Raw genomic sequence first — 6,303 nt, 5'->3', positions numbered from 1 at the left:
AATAATTTTTCCGCCTCATCAAGTCGCTCCACAATCAATTCAGTAACATCTCACAAGAAATAGGCCAGCGGATTAGGCAACTAGGCAAATACAGCAGCTAATGTAAGAGAGGATGCAACAGTACCCCACCGGGCTGGCTCTCACCCTCGCCCTGAAAGCGCAAATACCGATCTTCAATCCTCCTCCCATCCAACTCCAAACACGCAAGCTTAATCAGTAATGTGCTCACCAAAGTTCCCAACCGAACAGTTAATTTCCAGTGATGATCGTCCGAAGCTAACGTGCCTAAATCCGCTATCTGATTAGTTAAATACATTAACTGTGCCTGCACACTATCCAGGTAACTGTCACTAGGTTGGGTTCCCTCCAAAACACAAATAGTTTGCTCAAAGCCTCTAACAGCCTCAAACAAAGATTCAGTTGCTGCTCGTGTCTCACACACCACCGCTGACGTGACGTCAACCAGATGAAGAACGGCAGCGCGCAAACAGGCTACTAACTCCGGAACACTGCCCTCAATCGGTTGGCGCCTTATTGCCTACTTGTAAACAAGGTGGTCCTTTCTGAGCACGCGTATCCCCAGCCACTGTCTGACTGCCATTACGATAAACACCTGAAACAAGTAACAGCCAAAACAATATGGTGCCACAGAACACAAAAACATAACAAGAGTGAGACTGACAGCAACTGGAATAGCAAACACAAGCGAAATCATGCTCTGCTACCAGTGAGATCCCCTGCTATGCCCGCACTACAGGACAGATAGTTTAATTTGTGGAGAGGGGCCAAAACGAGTGGCTGTCAGTTGCACCCGAACATACTACTTTATTCATTTTACAAACATTACAAGAGTAATGGAAACATTAAAAACAGAGCAGGCCAACATTAATTTTAGAACTAAATTCCCGGTTAAATGCGCCATTCAATCTCACTCCTCAAGGGCAAAACAACTTTAATTTAAAACCGGCTGAATACTAACCACTTAAGACTCAAAAACAAGAATTTGAATTTTAAAAAGCAGAAGGCCTCAGCTTAAAACATTTCTCTAAATTAAGCTGAAGGTCAAAACAATCTCATGCCTTAACAGCAAACAATCGGCTGTAGGCCAAGAACTTAAGATTCAAAAACAGAAATTTGAATTTAAAAGGCAGACGGCCTTATCTCAAAACTTTTCTCTAAATTAGGCTGAAGGCCCAAACAATATCACGCCTTAAGGGCAAAACAAGTTTAATTTAAAGTCGGCTAGAAGCCATACATAAACAAACAACAAGGACAAATAAGAAAAAATAGCACATCAAACGGCGCTCAGAAGTTTCCAGGGGTCGGCCTGGAACTCAACCACTAATGCTAACTTACGTGAGACAGGCAGTCGGCCCAACAATTCTCAATCCGTCGGCAATCCAACTGCAGGCAGTCAATGGACCAAGCGAAAGGATAACTTCCGCTCCACCTGACCAGCACACAATGGGGAGTTCAATGGAACACGAAGAAGGTATCGGCGCCCGCAACGAATTACATCTTCAACTGTCAAACTACACGCCATGCTGGACAGCCACAACACGACAAGGAAAATACACTGCCTGAGTTTACATCAACAGCCAGGGCAGGTAACAGGGGCGTTATCGGCCACAAGGTAGAAGATTCTGCTGGTGCACTTCAATTCGAAAATAATCGATTTAAGTTAAACTACACACGAGGGCGGCTATAATTTCGCCAACTTGAAAACACGCGTTGTTGCTTGCGGTAATGTCCCAACAGCCCACTACGACATCAAAGACACAATGTGAACAGGTGAGGATGGCTGGTAGATTAAGTAAAGACTCAACTTTCGTGCCTGGGTTCGGTGAACCACGGACCTTGTATCAATGGGAACTGCCCATCACATTCCGACTGCTTGTGGACTGCACCAGCAGGCCCGGCCAGACACGCACCACAGAGACTTCCTCGCTGCTCCACGCAAACCAACCAACGGCCCGCATGGCACAGCCTTAAACTATAATCGTGAGGCCAAAGATACTACAAGCGTATAAATATCGATACACGCTGCTGCTGCCACTTGTAGAGAGAGAGGATAGCAGCATGATTGTGATAACTGCAGGACACTGAGCACAGAATAGCAAACAAGGTTTAATGCAAGGCATAAGACGAACCAGCCACGGCCCAATTACACTACTGAGCATTAAAATTGCTATACCAAGAATAAATGCAGATGATAAATGGGTATTCATTGGACAAATATATTATACTAGAACTGACATGTGATTACATTTTCATGCAATTTGGGTGCATAGATCCTGAGAAATCAGTACCCAGAACAACTACCTCTGGCCGTAATAACGGCCTTGATACGCCTGGGCATTGAGTCAAACAGAGCTTGGATGGCTGCCCATTAAGCTTCAACACGATACCACAGTTCATCAAGAGTAGTGAGTGGCGTATTGTGACGAGCCAGCTGCTCTGCCATCATTGAAAAGACGTTTTCAATTGGTGAGAGATCTGGAGAATGTGCTGGCCAGGGTAGCAGTCGAACATTTTCCGTATCCAGAAAGGCCCGTACAGGACCTACAACATGCGGTCGTGCATTATCCTGCTGAAATGTAGGGTTTCGCAGGAATCGAATGAAGGGTAGAGCCACAGGTCGTAACACATCTGAAATGTAACGTCCACTGTTCAAAGTGCCGTCAATGCGAACAAGAGGTGACCGAGACGTGTAACCAATGGCACCCCATATCATCATGCCGGGTGATACGTGAGTATGGCGATGACGAATACACACTTCGAATGTGCGTTCATCACGATGTCGCCAAACACAGATATGACCATCATGATGCTGTAAACAGAACCTGGATTCATCCGAAAAAATGACGTTTTGCCAAACATGTACCCCAGTTCATCGTTGAGTACACCATCGCAGGCACTCCTGTCTGTGATGCAGCGTCAAGGGTAAGCGCAGCCATGGTCTCTGAGCTGATATTCCATGTTGCTGCAAATGTCGTCGAACTGTAGTGCAGATGGTTGTTGTCTTGCAAACGTCCCCATCTGTTGACTCAGGGATCGAGACGTGGCTGCACGACCCGTTACAGTCAAGTGGATAAAATGCCTGTCATCTTGACTGCTAGTGATACGAGGCCGTTGGAATCCAGCACGGCGTTCGGTAGTACCCTCCGGAACCCACCGATTCCATATTCTGCTAACAGTCATTGGATCTCGACCAACGCGAGCAGCAATGTCGCGATACGATAAACTGCAATCGCGGTAGGCTACAATCCGACCTTTATCACAGTCGGAAACGTGATGGTACGCATTTTTACTCCTTACACGAGGCACTACAACAACGTTTCAACAGAAAGCGCCGGTCAACTGCTGTTTGTGTATGAGAAATCGGTTGGAAACTTTCCTCATGTCAGCACGTTGCAACATTGTGCGAACGCTCTGAAAAGCTAATCATTTGCATATCATAGCATCTTCTTCCTGTCGGTTAAATTTCGCGTCTGTAGCACGTCATCTTCGCGGTGTAGAAATTTTAATGGCCAGTAGTGTACATTGAGGCTAAATACATTTCACAGTAAGTGGGCAAATTCTAAATTAGTATTGCACACCTGATAATCAGCAGCATGACAGAGTTGAAAATATATAATTTACGCACTGTTTCTTGTCACTCTTACAGTGAGTATTATGGATTGGGAGGAATGGGATGTGCACTGAAAGTTTTATGTTGATACATACTTTGACGATATTCTTAAGCTTTAATACAAATTTATGTTGCCATAAGAGATTTATGACGATGATGACACTAATGACAATAATGAAAGTTTTTAAAATCTTAACGAATTATTTACTTTTGAATACATTATGGGAGAGGCAGTGATCAATGTCTTACAAATATTTACTATTAAAAACAGTCTTGATCACGATTTATTTATCAAGGTGACTGGTTTCGACCAGTACTGTGGTCATCTTCAGACCTACAAGTTGTATACAAATCTTTAATTAGAGGGTTACATACATTAAAAAAATACATAAAGCTATAAAGCTCTAAAACCATGAATTACCATTGAGTAGGAAACTCTTTCTGTTGGAGAATCACTACTGGAGAAACCAGTGCAAGTTTTACTATATATAATGGAGGCTCCACCCCCTTCTGACAGCATGATATCATTACTAAGCAATGAGTTATAAGTCGAAATACAATTTAAAATTTCTTAATGAAAAGAATATTGTCAAGAATTAAAAATAAATACACACTAAACTTAGCTTATTAAACAGCAATTGTCAATTAAGAAGCGTTAAAAATATTTAAACATGTAGGATAAACGAACTTCGGTTTGGCAGTACATGGGTTGCCCTCTCAAGGCCTGTTAGTGAACCATTTGGAACCACTAGTTGCCATGGTGAAGTTGGACGCCGTTCCAAAGATGAGGTAGCAGGCTTCTTTCCACTGAAGTTGTTGTAAAGTCGATAGGCGAGCTAGTGGTTGGCATGGTGAGGACAAATGCCAGTGCAAAGATGTGGCAGCGGGCTTCTTTCCAACGAAGTTGTTGCGAAAGTGGAATGGTGAAGACTGTCACGTCAAACGATGTATTATTGAGCAGCAACATGTCTTTATTGAAACAATTTTCAATGAGTAGGCTGCAATAACTTTTAGCTGACATGTATACTACATGCTGCACAAATACGATACGAAGTTGTTGTCCATGTATATGAAATATTGTCAATGAAGTTGGTATGTAAATTACATGTGACAATTTTTAAAAGGCATTGTTATTCCTTAAGTTATATGCCAGTCTTATAAACAAATAAAAATAATGAAAATGGAAGGAATTTAAAATTATAATATTATGAGCCATAGTGTCAAAAATAAAAGGATGTGAATTAGCAATATACAGTCTAAAAGCATATAAGCAAAAATTCTAAAACAGATCGTCAGTCATAAAATAATGTTTGGTGAAATAAAATTACAATGTAAAGATAAAATATTTCCTAAAAGTCTTAATAATCTTAAAAAACGAATGACAGAAGAGTAAACAGTCTAAAGCAGATCATCGAAAAGCTCAAAGAAATGTTTGTCTTTGAACTGAAGTTGTTCGTTTAAAACAGATAATGGATTACTCTTGTGAAGTGAAAAGATTTCAATTTATTCTAAAGTATTTAGCAGTGGTCCTTTTGGCACAGTGTGTAATATTTTCAAATTGTTAGAAATGCAACCCTCAGAGTGATTGTATCCATCAAGGTGTTGACCAAATATTGATTTGGTATGTGCAGTACCAGTAGTATGTTCTTTGAAACATGTCAGAAAGTTACGACCAGTTGGCCAATATACTGTTTGTCACAGTCATTACAAATTTTTTGTAAACGCTTGACTTTTGGTATATATTTGAGTCCCCAATTGTGTGTTTCAGTTTCATCTGCAGGGAGTTACTAGTTTTAAATGCTATTGTCACGCTTGTGTTCTTAAATTATTTATTTATTTTATCTGAAATAGGTCCCATGTGTGTCATTTCTGTAAATCTCTTCTTGAAATTTATAACAGCATCATTTGTTTCTTGTAATTTTTGATATAACCGATCAACCTGATGTGAATTATAATTGTTAGCAACTTCTATCTGTTTTAATGCATCAATTTCCTCCTGGATTGCATCAGGTTGAAGAGGTAATTTCAGTATCCTATGTATCATAGTTTTAAAAAAAATGCCATTTTGTATCATAATGGATGGCATGATGTGGCATTTATTATGTCTGTTGATGTGGGTTTTCTATAAATAGAAATATTATGTTTTCCATTCTTGTTTGTAATTGTGAGGTCCAGTAAATTAATACTATTGTTACTTTCGTGTTCTACTGTAAATACAAGTTTTGGGTGTAAAGTACTTATGTTGTTAGCGAAAGCATCAATTTCTTCCTTAGAACGGTTATATAATAGCAATGTATCATCAACGCATCTTTTGTAGTATATAATTTGTTATTTCTGGATTATTTTTGAAAAATTGAATTTCAACATAATTGACGAAGATATCTGCTATAGTGCTAGCCAGTGAATTCCCCATTGCAAGTCAATCTTCCTGTATGTATATTTTATTATTATATGAAAAATAATTAAAATCTAGAGTAATTCTTAACAGTTCAATGAATTCTACTAATTCTTTGGGGCTCACGATTTTGTGATACGTTAAGTTAATGTAGTATCTTGAATAGGTATATTCGTGTAAAGATTTGTGATGTCCAACGATGCAAACCTTGCGTTTTTTGGAAAATCCACATCATTTTGTTAATTCAAAACTGTTTTTAATACTGTAATTTTCTTCA

Source organism: Schistocerca piceifrons, chromosome 11 (genome assembly GCF_021461385.2).
Source record: "Schistocerca piceifrons isolate TAMUIC-IGC-003096 chromosome 11, iqSchPice1.1, whole genome shotgun sequence".
NCBI lineage: Eukaryota > Metazoa > Arthropoda > Insecta > Orthoptera > Acrididae > Schistocerca > Schistocerca piceifrons.
This window is presented reverse-complemented; position numbering follows the sequence as displayed.